Source organism: Lissotriton vulgaris, chromosome 3_1 (assembly GCF_964263255.1).
Source record: "Lissotriton vulgaris chromosome 3_1, aLisVul1.2, whole genome shotgun sequence".
NCBI classification, from domain to species: Eukaryota; Metazoa; Chordata; class Amphibia; order Caudata; family Salamandridae; genus Lissotriton; species Lissotriton vulgaris.
The window spans coordinates 670,677,943-670,690,854 of NC_141689.1; the positions used below are offsets into that span (position 1 = coordinate 670,677,943).

The 12,912-nt window shown below is 42.6% G+C and overlaps 1 protein-coding gene across 17 annotated transcripts in view; it reads left to right on the forward strand.

Moving 5' to 3' along the window:
- The window catches only part of PPIP5K2 (diphosphoinositol pentakisphosphate kinase 2), a 1,400,407-nt gene that overhangs the window by 637,002 nt on the left and 750,493 nt on the right, over positions 1-12,912 (forward strand). The gene's annotated exons all lie outside the window — the stretch shown is intronic.

The following is a 12,912-nucleotide window of genomic DNA, read 5'->3' on the forward strand; positions in this document are numbered from 1 at the left end:
TTTCTAACTCTTGTAGAGAGGACAATAAGAAAAGTGGGGACAAAAGCAACTATTTCAAGAAAAAAGAAATGAGAGATGAGACAGATTTCGATTCAAGTTTAGTTAGATATGAACATGTTGTGTCTGATGAATCTAATAGAGTAAGTGGGATGATTGTGTCTATAATAAGTTTAAGTTTGCTTGAGGAGGATTTTTTGGAGTCCCCTAAATGTGTTGTTAGGTTTAAGGGAGTAGAATTAGAGTTGATGGCTGATTCTGGGTCTCCTTGGACCATCATAACTGAGAAGTATTTTGATGAAATGTACAAGAATATAATTTCTAAAAGTGAGTTGTGTCCTCCTGATGTCATGGCGAAAGGTTTTAATGGTTCTAGTATTGATTTTATAGGGTATATTGCTTCCATGATTTATTTTAAGGACCAATCTGCATATATCAAACTGTATGTTGTTGTAAAGGGAGTGAATGTTTTGGGGTGGCGGGATCAATTCAGACTTCACATTACATTGAATCCACGCAACAAAGATCCTGTTATGGTGTCACATGATTGTGATATGTTAGAAGAAGGTATCAGATCGGTAGAAGAGAGTAATGTTTGGAAGACACTGTCGGACGAGTTTCCTAGTGTTTTTTCAGATAAATTAGGTACACTAAGTGGTTTCACTCATGTCATTAAGCTTAAACAACGAGCTATGCCAGTTGTACAAAAACTTACCGTACCACTGAATGTTATAGAAGAGTTAAGTGATGCACTAAATGACATGTTGAAAAATGATGTCATAGGGGAGATAGAATCGTCCGAATGGGTTTCGCCAGTGGTTTTGGCACGCAAACCTGACAAATCTTTGAGGTTATGCATAGATTTGAGAGCACTTAATGCAAACATAGTGGTAGATTGTCATCCCCTGCCCAATATCAACGAAGTCGTGAGCATGCTAGGAGGAGGTATTATATTTTCCACTTTGGACTTGAGATCGGCGTATCATCAGGTTGTGTTAGCAGAGGAATCACGTCATCTCACAGCTTTTATCACACCACAGGGTTTGTTTCAGTTTAAACGGATGCCGTTCGGTTTGGCGTCGGTAGCCTCTGTTTTTCAGAGATCTATGTATCATATTTTTAAGGACATGAGTGAATACGTGAAGTGTTTTCAAGACGATATCTTGATTTTCTCCAAATGTGATGAGACACACATGGAGCATTTGAGGAATGTGTGTAAGATGTTAAATAAGTTTGGACTTACTATTAAGAGTAAGAAGTGTAAGTTATTTCAGAAAACTATAGAGTATTTGGGACACACCATTTCTGGTAATGGAGTTGCTCCAAAAAGATCATTGGTTGATGCTATCCTAAAAGCTCCTGCACCAGATTGTAAAGACAAGTTGTTATCGTTTCTAGGACTTTGTGAATATTACAGTAAGTTTATTGCAAGTTTTGCGACCAAGATGGAGCCGTTAAGAGAGTTAACAAGGAAGGATGTAGAGTTTTTGTGGGGACCTAAACAGCAAGATGCTTTCGAAAGTGTTAAACTTGATATGGTGTCAGCCCCTACTCCAAGGCCTTTTTGCTTGAATAAACTTTGCATTTTGACGGTAGACGCAAGTCTTTATGACTTAGGTTGTGTGCTTTCACAACGTTCAGGCAAGGAGGATTGGAATGTTGCCTTTGCATCTAGATCTTTGAACCAAACTGAAAGACGGTATGCTGTCATAGAAAAGGAATTGTTGGGATGTGTATGGGGCGTTGAGCATTTCCGGAATTATATTTGGGGTGCAAGGTTTTTGATACGTACTGATCACAAACCATTGGTGGGCATTCTTTCACCTGGTGGAGGATTAAATGCTACAGCTCGCATTGCTAGATTGATGTCACGTTTGCAGGAATATAATTTTGACATTGAATATGTACCTGGAAAACTAAATGTAACTGCAGATTGTTTGTCTAGGTTGCCATATCCAGGTACTGGGGTTGAAGAAGATACGGAGGTGGTAACTAGTATTTCTGAAATGTTGTCAGAAAAATACAATGTTATATCAGAGGATATGTAGATGAGAAGTATGAATGAGGATGATTTGTTGTGTAAGGTCAGAGACTATGTGAATTTGGGGTGGCCTTCCAAGGAACGCGTTCCTGCTGAGATTATACCATTCTACAACATTGCTGATGAATTGGCCATTGAGGGAGATCTCTTATTCAGAGCTGGGAAATGTATTCCACCTTTGGCTGTAAGAAATGTTATTTTACAAATGAGTCCTGAATGTCAAATGGGAATGTCTTCTATGAAAAGACTGATTAGGTCTAATTTCTGGTGGCCAGGAGTTGATAGATTAGTGGATAAGTTTGTCAGAGAGTGTCCTGAGTGCATTGAGAGTGATAAATCGTGCAAGTGTGATCCGGCACCTTTAGTTCCTGTGAAGTGGCCAGATCATCCGTGGCAAAAATTAGGGATCGATATTGCTGGCCCGTTCAATTATTTACCACAGGAATGTAGGTTTGCTATAGTTGCTGTGGACTATCACTCCAAGTGGCCTGAGGTCAAGCTAGTACCTCATCCTAATACAGAGAGTGTTATCCTATTTTTAAAAGAGATTTTTTCCAGGGAAGGTTTTCCGGAATGTATTGTATCTGATAATGGGGTACAGTTCAAATCCTCACTGATGTCAGAGTTTTTGAGTATGTATGGCATAAAGCATTGTACCACTGCTCTGTATGAACCACAAGGTAATGGACTAGTGGAGAGATATAATCGGGTCCTCAAGCAAGACATAGTTTGGGCTCGTAAATCTGGAGGTTTGTGGAAAGATAAATTGAGAGAAAAGTTATGGTTATAACGTATTACACCCCATGCCACTACTGAGGTTTCTCCTTTTCGTTTACTAAAAGGTAGAGATCCTGTTTCTGGTTTATGTCCTTGGTGGTTTAAAAAGAGTTGTAGTCACCAAATGATTGATGTGAATGTTAAGGATGTGGCTGAGAAAGTGGAACTCAAACAAGGCAAATACAAATGCAATTATGATTCTAGGATGAATGTTAAGCAACCAGAATTCATGGTTGGTGATGTTGTTAGGATTCGCAAACCAGGTTATATTGCCAAGGGAGAAAACAAATTCGGTAAGCCTATGAAAGTTATGAAAGTTTATCATAATAGTGTGGTTACACAAGATGGGAAAAGATGGAATGTTAGAAGAGTTTCAAAATGTGTATCGTAGTTGTTTTTTATATATACTGGGTGTTTTTTACAGCTGTTAAAAATGTCAGTTTCCCTTCTTATTTCTTTAAGGGGGAAATGTGTTATATTCTGATTTACAATGTATTTCCCTTTTAACCTACCCTGTACATATTTCCCTTTTAATAGGATCTTTGTTCTTTGTTGCACATGCACACTGTCCATGAGATTCCATTTGGAATTGTTATGATCTAAAATGTTTAACTTGGACTGATTTCTTGGAGGTTGGAAGTACTGTGCTGCAGCTTATTAAATCCTGGATTTATCTGAATATACTTGGATTTCCTCCTTATTTACTACAAAATGCTTATGTGTATAATATGATTAGTTAAGTGGTGGGCACCCTTATTATGTTTCCTTCTTTTGTGTATGTAATGAACAAGAGATAGACCTTCAGAAGCCTTACCCTCCACCATGCTGACTCCATTAAGAGGAAGAGGATCCGAAATTCGTGCTGGTCCACGCAGTTACACCACATAGTGCGGAGATGGAGTGCATCTGAGCACGTAGCCAACTCTAATACCAATGTACTTGCATGGTGCACCCGATTCACCATAACACGTTAACAATGGTATCTCCTGCCACCCTGGCTCACTAAGATGCGAGTTCGCTGGACCACTAGCTCGCCCGAGGGATGAGTCCCCGGCAACTTCTGCAAATTGACTGTTGAATGTTAGATGCTTTCAGGGAATTTGGCCTGATTGGGGGGCTGAAGTAGGAGGTGGGGAAAATGTTGATTGGTTACTGTTTACCGCAGCGCTCTGGCTGTTCTCACTCTTTGCTAATCTTCACTCCGCACATGAATACAATTTGAATGACCTGGTAACAGGTACAGACGTGCATGTGTACCCTGCGAGTGACGGCTAGGTGGCCTAACCCCTCACCACAAACGCACTCTGTTAGGGTCCTGACTTGGAATGTCCGTAGCCTTAATGATCACCGCAGGGCGTAACATGGCCTTGCATACTTACAGCGACATTCGAAAGATATCTGCCTATTGCAGGAGTTTTATCTTACTAAGAGCACCCTGGTTAGGCTGCTGGCGGGTTTGGTGGGAGAAAAACATGTGGCATCTTACTCTTACTACTCTCGAGGTGTGGATACTTGTTCATAAAGACCTACCCTGGCACACTTGACAAGTGATATGCGACCCACAGGGACTGTGTGTGTTGCTTGCTGGTGTGCTGCAGGACCAACCAGTCAAGCTGATAGCAGTGAATGGGCCGAATGTTGCTGACCCTCTGTTTTTTGCAGATGTGTGACAAATCACCAGTTCCCTGGGGCTACACTGTGTGGTGGAGATGTCAATGGTGTTTTAGACCCTGAGGCCGACATAGAGAGTGATTCCTGGTGCCCACACCCGCAAGCAGCTGCCAGTTGCACATGAGCATTGATTTATTTCAACTGATTGACTTATGGTGTTCTTGACACCCAAATGCTGCTGAGGACACATGTACTACAGCAGCACACACTGCGTGGTCCCACATTGATTATTGGCTAGCATCGCACGATGTTGACGCGAGGACCATGGGCGTATCCTACTTGCATTGGACACTGTCCGATCATGCCCCAGTCCTGCTGGACCAAGTGTTTAGAGAGGAAATCAGAACTGCGATAACAGAGCATTTTGTCCATAGTGATCAACTGGAGCTGGTGCGCTCCACCTTCTGGGATGCCTTCAAGGTTGTAATTAGAGGCACATGCATTGCAAAACAAGCTGGTGTGCTACTGGTGCTGCGAGCTGGCAAGCTTAGAGCAGGAGACTAGGGAGTTAGAGATCCTGTATTTTTCACATTGTAGTGCGGCAGTACTAGCATCTATCGGGTGCAAATTGATAGAATATGAGGAGGCTGCACAGAGAGAACCCCACTAGTTGGGATAGGAGACCTGTGCACAGAAATATGGTGAGGGCAACATAGTGGGCAAGACATTAGCCCAAATGTTGTGAAAACTCTGGGCTAGGGATTATATAATTGAACTTGACTTTGAGCATCTCAGTGTCTTCACCGGTACTGAGGGGGTACAGGAAGCAATGATTGATTTTTTTTCTCCTCCTTATATCGGACGCAGCAAGCTGCCCCTCCCCATGGACGGAGTGCTGAAACTTTTTAACCACTCACCCCCAGTCAAGAGATCTGGGTTGGCATAGTGAGCAAAAGAACAATGGATTCAACCCATATCTCTTCACTGACACTCTGTCCATCATCCTGTTGGGCTTACTGTGTTCGCCCTAAGTGGCCAAGGGTATGCCCATTCTTGGGTACCTTGCTTGCTGTGCCACTGGATTCAAGCTATCCTGGCTGATGACAGGTGATAACCCAAAACTAGTCCCAGGATGCATGCTTCCAGTCCAGGGAGGATCTGGCCTGGCAGTTCTAGCTGGACTTTTCCGATGATGAGCAGGGTCTGGGCTGATTTGCATATGGCTGGGTCCAAAATGGGTGGTATAGTGAGCAAAAGAAGAATGGATTCAACCCAGATCTCTTGACTGGGGGTGAGATGTTGAAAAGCTTCAGTATTCTGTCCATCCTCCTGTTGTGTTCTCCATCAAATATATGTTTACCAGGGTGATCACGTTTACTTTGACCATTAATTAATTATAATCATGTTAGAAGTATCCCAGTGTTTTCACTTAAACATCATCTTGGGTATCTTCAATTATTCAAGCAGGGATACATAATCTATTTTCTTTCGCTAAGTGGAAATCGTCCACTTTCGATTGACTGGGTATTTTGGGATTCAGGTCTCTGAGTACAAGTAGTGGAATAGTTGAAAACGTAGCTCTTATTCTTTCAAGAAGGGTAGCCATGATTCTTAATAATGTATTCTGTGCTTTATTGGGGCAAAATCACATTCATAATTACCAGATGTATGCCAGTGTTCATCATAGATTGGGCTCCTGTGTACCTCAGCCCAAAAGTTACAATTGTTAATTAACTCAGAAAATTAATTGAAAATTGATATTTTCTACTTGCCACTAGTTTTATAAGATCATCTACCAATCTGATGTTTTGTCTCAATCTTTTGGGAATAACACAAAAGCAATATCTTTCAAGGTAATTATTGACAGCTTTGGCTGGGTATGAAAGATTGACAGTATCTTTGATCTAATTAGGTAAGGTTCAGGATCACAACCTGAAATATGTTTAATGTCTGTAATACACATTCCTCTGCTTGATATGGGTCCTTCCACAGATTGAAGGACTGATTGATTGAGGATCATGCTCCAGCTGACCTTTGGGAGCTGCCTCCCTATCTTGCTCTTGGCCCCCTTCTTTAATAGGACCTGATTAGGACGGAATTGTGATGTTATTATTCTGTTGTGAGAGCTCCGTCGCATTAATTTTGCTCCTTAATATAATCTCATTTTTTACTCTAGGCTCATTTATACGTACCTCTTCATCAATGACCTCTATGACCTTAATTACTTGTTTTGAATTTGTACCCAATACTTCATCTACGGCTGGTGATAAAATATTGTCCTCTGATGCTGTTAATGGGAGCAGTCTCCATCCTTCCTTTTCTTTTTAAAAAAAAATAGTTGTGATTATTTATTTTTCAAGAAAATTCAATACACATACTAATTCCCTTTCCAATTGCTTGGGATGGAAGGTTCCTCATGTATAGGTCTTCTTGTTGATGTTAATGCCAGTTCATTTATAGTTGCACTACCTGGGCAGTCCATATCCATTTTTCTGGATCAATTATTTACATACATCTCTCTGTTTGGATCTTTTTATGACAGTAAGTCTGACAAATTTATTTATTTTCATATTTTCATATATTTATATTTTCTTTCTAACTCATTTGTACTCCGTTGCCTGCATCTATTGGGATGCCTTTGTTGCAGGGGACTCGACCTTGCATCACATATTCCTTTGGTAAATCTGCTAGCCCCATCTCAATATTTCTTACTGTTAGAACTGGGGGTCTCTAGTTGACAATGGCTTGCACGTTTTTTCCAAATAAGAGACCCTTGCTTCTAGTCAGGATAAGGGAGCTACACTCCTAAAATAACTCCTGCTCAACCCTGTGGTAGAATGGCACTAGCAGGAAGGCTTATCTCAGAGGCAGTGTGTAAAGCATTTGTGAACACATACAGTAATACAGTGAAAACACTACAGATGGACACCACACAGGTTTTTATAAAAATAAGTATTCTTTCTATAGACTTAACACAAGTCCCAAATGACAAAAAACCACAATACAGTATTAGAAAAATAACTCTTAGATGGTAGAAATAGTTTATTTCACAGATGATTGTAAATGCAACACGTTTCTCACAAAGTACCTTTGGATGTGTCAAGCAAGATAAACAAAAGGTTCACAGGGAGAACGATGCGTCGGTTCATTGCTTTGGGGGATGCAATGTGTCTGTTCCTCAGTGCTTCTGCAAATTAGGCGATGCGTGTGTTCCTTACCGGAGGAGAGGTGATAGGTCGATCTCGTGTTGCGTTACGGTTGCAATAAAATGGCGCCTCGATGTGACGATCCAGTGCGATGTGACAAATTGGCGTCTTTGATGCGATGCGACGACGTGAAGGTGATGTATGCATGCCAGACGCCCGTGCAGCGACTCTGGTACTTCTGAGCCGCGACAGGCCCTGCCACTCGCTTCTCCGGTGATGCGACAGCAACCTTTGCGGTGGCGACACGCTTCTCCGGTGATGCGACGACAAACAGCTGCGACGGAGACACGATTCTCTGGTGAGGCGACGGCGACCCTTGCGGTGGCGATACGCTTCTCCGATGAAGCAACGGCAACGGCTGCGGATGCGACCCGCTTCTTCTCATTGAGTCGCGCTTCCCGCTCCCAACAATACGCAGACTTCTGCAGACAGCAAGGAAATTCAGGGGGTGAGCTGCTGGTGAAATCTTGTATCCCTGAGACTTCAGCAGGAGGCAAGCACAGTTCAAGCCCTTTGAGATTCTTCTTCAAGATGATGAAAGGTCAATTAAAGTTCCTTCTCCTTTCCTTGGCAAATAAGCAATTATTGCAGGCCAACCCCAGAAAATAGCGCACAGGGGCAGTCAACTCCTTCAGCTTATTTTGGTTCTTCTCCTTGGCAAAGGTTTGTCTTGATTCCCAGAAGTGATCTCAAGTCTTGGGGTCTGGGCCCCAGTATTTATACTAGTAAATCCTTTGTCCTCTGAAGGCTGAGGGTGCCTGTGCCTGGCCAAAACCAGTTCTGTGCAGCTTCCTGGCAGGAGGTGGAGGCAGCATTGTTGAAAGCAGACCTGGTCAGGGGTAGCTGAAAGGAAATCTCCTCCCCCTACTCTCTATGGAGCCAAGGTCCTATTCAGGACCCATCAGACTGCAGGAGCCCAAGCCCTTCTGACACTCACAAACCAGACATGCAATACAGAAACTAGCAGGGGCAGGCTGGATGGTTAGGTAAGAAAATACCTACTTTCTAAAAGTGGTATTTTCAAACACAGAATGTAAAAATCACCTTCACTAAAAGATGTATTTTAACATTCTGAGTTCAGGCATACTAAATTCATTTTTCTACCATGTTCCGTGGGTCAGTTAGGATTATAAGATGTTATAATCAAACTGCCCATTCTGGCCTATCGGGACAGGTAGCCTTGTAATAGTGAAAAACAAAATTGGCTGTAATTCACTATCAGGTCATGCCACACACACCAGTGCATGTCCTACCTTTTACTTACAATGCACCCTGCCCTTGGGCCTACCTTAGGGGTGGCATACATGTAGAAAAGGGGAGATTTAGGGACTAGTAAGTAGGTGCACTTACCAAGTCGACATGGCAGTACTAGACTGCACACAGGCTCTGCAATGGCAGGCCTGAGACACAATTTACATGCTGCTTCTCTGGGTGGCACAATCAGTGCTGCAATCCCACTAGCAGCATTTGATCTACAGGCCCTGGGCACACATGGTGCACTGTACTAGGGTCTGACAAGTGAATCAAATAAGCCAATCATGGAGTCACTATTCCATTACAACAATTTACAATAGGGAGCACTTGCACTGTGGCACTGAATAGCAGTGACACAGTGCCCAAAGCATGTAAACCAGCAAAAACATATCAAACAAAGAGGAGACAACAGCGAAAAATGGAAGGGAGACTCACTCCAATGGTACCAGGTCTGACACTTACATTATCCTTTATATCTTTGTTGGCCCCACTTTTCTGATCAGCAGCATTATTTACAACATCCGTCACAAGTTGACCATTTGATTGCAGAATTTTATTCAATAGTTCTATCCATCCCTCGTTACTGTCTACCTCACCCTGCTGATGTGAGCTTTGCTCATTGGATGGGACACTTCCTTACATACCTAACATACCATCTTGCTTAGCAGCCTGAATACTCGCTTCATGAATAGCATTAACATCATCTGTGGATGGCAAGTTTATCACATGGGGCAACGAGAATCTTCTTTGAATGGGTTGTATAGCAACATTCGCTTTTTGTTGATTATCATCCATATTAGAAATGGGAATTGCATTTTTTTTAATATCCCAAAGATAAACTTTTCCTGAGAGCATGGAGCAAAGAGGCTACTTCATTCACTATCAATTTAATGTAGTCTTTGAGTGTTAATTTTCAGGATTTTTTCTTTTCCGAACTTTGGCACACTTTTCTTCTCACAACCCTTGATTGCAGAATCCTCAAGGGGCTCTTATTCATCAGTTCAATCCAATCTTTTTCACTTTTAGTGCTTATAGTGCTTTTTTGTAAGTTTTCAAACTAGGGACTTGAAAGAGTTCTGGATAATAAAGAAGTATTGATTGCAGTAAGGTGCGGCCCTGGCTTTTGAGAGCATGTTTTTCCAAACTGTTTAACCATTGTGGGGCCTTCAATCCAGAGGATCCTTTGTTCGCTGTCAACTTTTATTCCCACTAAAATATGTGGCAGATGTTGGAAATAAAAGAGGATTTCTTGGACCTGAGACAAAAGCAGTAATCACAACGAAAATCACTGTGCCCACAATTGATGCATAAAAAGCTAAACAGTAATTAGTAATTAGAAAGAAGCCTGACAGCGCCAACCATCCCAGTTATGATATACACAACTTAATAGGCTGATAAATCACATTTATTTGTTTGTATTTATCAAAGTGATTAACATTGTGAATAAAACGCGCTTTTCAGTATCTAACCCGATTGTGGGTCACACCTTCTTCAGGGCGCAGGGGTCATGTGGGAGACGTACAGCATGATGCGCCTGGTGGAAAGAGAATTATAATCAACAAATTTACATATTTGGAACAATCAGGGTTGGGAACAATGCACAACCCTGAAGTAGGAAAGGGCTAAAAGCAGGGATGGAGCAGTTGCGGGAATGCAGGATAAGCAGATAATAGTATCATTAAGCTATGTGCACACTGAGAAGACACAAACTTATATAAAGTGTGAGACACCCGTGACTTCTCCAGTTGGAAGACCTACTGATCACCCTGGACATATCTGAAGTGCATATTTACCCAAAAAGGTAAAGATGAGTCCAATTACGAAGAAATCGGACCCAGAGGAGTCCGAGAAATAGTCAGAAAAAAGTCTGGAATAAACCATAGTGTGGAAAGGCACAAATTTACACTTCAATACCTGGAACAACAAAGTAGGACACACGTGATCAGGAAATAATGTTCTGAATGGGAGACACGGAATGGCGGGATCCACACTAGAATCTAAAAGGATACGCGAAAATGACAAAAAGAAGGGAATTGCTGAATCTAGGGGGATCAAAGGACTAGAGAGTGACAAGAAAAAGAGTTTGTCTCTCCCAGAGTTAAGATCAGGCCTATTAAATAGAAAACCACCTCTTACCCGAGGGGATAGATCATCGGGTGAGATAGACATCTCGATGGACACGGTCCGAGCTGTAGGAGTAAATGGTGCAGTGATGCTTCGAGCGTTTCCGGGGAGCCCACTCGGAGGGGTTCAGTCCAGTGGGAGATCGCAGGGTCGGGCATAATCCGAAAAAAAAAACACTATTTGAGATCAAAAAAATACCTTAAGTGAGTCAGAAGCAAGTAAGTAGTCAATCGCCATAATGGGAAACAGGCTCAAAAAGATCAGTGCGAAGAGGGTCTAAAGTGCAGTCAAACTATAAAGTCCAGCGTGGTTAAAGTTAAAAACGCCCTGAGACAAAAGCAGTCACAAGAACTACTCCTTGATGACTCTTCAACTTTTCCCTAATTTTTCAATTGGGATTTCCAGACATATCCAGTATTCTTCATCTTTCAGTTTAGTGGGAATCTAAATCAGGAAGGACTCGCTGCCACAAAACGACAAACTGCACGAAGTCGCCAGCCACCCTTTGCACAGTTTAGAAGCCAACACCCTCACCAGCCCTGCCCAACCCAAATACCACCACTCTCACCCCAAGCCCTCCGTATCAGGCAAAGATTACCTGAATGACACTCTGACGGTGGACTAGAAAAGACAGGGGCCAACCAGTAGGAGAGGTGGAGCCGAGGGAGCCCTTGCCTAACCAGATTAACCTTTAGGGTGTGGCACGAGCACCCAGATGCCTTCGGGGAAGACTCAATGGATGAGCTGTGCCTGGTTATCTCCAGAAGTAAGCCTGTTGATCAAGATGCTCCAAAAGTTCGATAATCCAAATGGCTAGATATATTATAAATCAGGTGTAACGATCGGGCTGTCATATGGCACTCCTATGGGCAGGTCACACAATTCCCCACTCACTTGACCTCCAGCATACCACTTCACTGCACAAAGCACAGGGCAAGCAGAGCGGCCTCTGAAAGGAAATAGGCAGCAGTGGTAGTCGACAGCAACCAAAGCAGATAGAACACACACCAAAGAATGAGCTGGTCTACTCCCTCCTCTCTGCTGCAGCACTACACAGGGCCGCCGAAGGCCTATAAAATTAGGCCCCCTTAGCCCTCCAGCAGGGCCGTTCTACTTTAAGTTGTCGCAGAGATGCATCGCAGTTCTGCATGCTCTAACAAGGAGCCTGAACACCAGCTTGACACAAGAACAGCTGCCACCGCAGTAAAACTTAACAACCTCCACAAATAAAGGCAGACAATAGCGACAGGGCACAGAGACTATCCAGGGTTCTGACAAAATTCGTTTTTCGACCTGTGTGACCTCTGTTGACTCATCGTTGCCTTCAATCCTTAATCCAAGCCCGCTGGCCGCTCGCTACAGGCTATTGGACATCTGTCGCCTGGTGGGTAAATAGCCAGAAAAAACTCTGCGGCACCTGCCGACATAGTGGCAGCACAGACCGGCAACTCAACAGTCCATCACCCAATTCGGTAGTCAGAACCTCCATACGTCAAGCACTTCAGCACATATCTAGTACTAGTATGAATTTACAATATACGTGCTCTTCTTGCCTGCAATTGTTATTAATCGATTACAATATTTAGACAAAGGTAGCAAATGATGTGTTTTCTTTTCTGACATCATCTGTGGTTGCTAGTACTATGAAAATGTTGTAACCACTAACTTTGAAACATTGACTTCTGAGTTAAACTTCATACTTTGAAATCTCTTACTGACTACCTATCACAAAAATAATCCAGTTTTAAATCTGCTGTCTTGCTTATGTCCCCATCCCTAGAGGTGGCTTGCAAGACCTCCAAAGCTGGATGACACCATATTTCTTGAAGTTACCAAATTCAAAACTTCCTCTTCATTGAAGTGTAACAATCCTTACCAACACCTTCAGAAACGAGGCACACC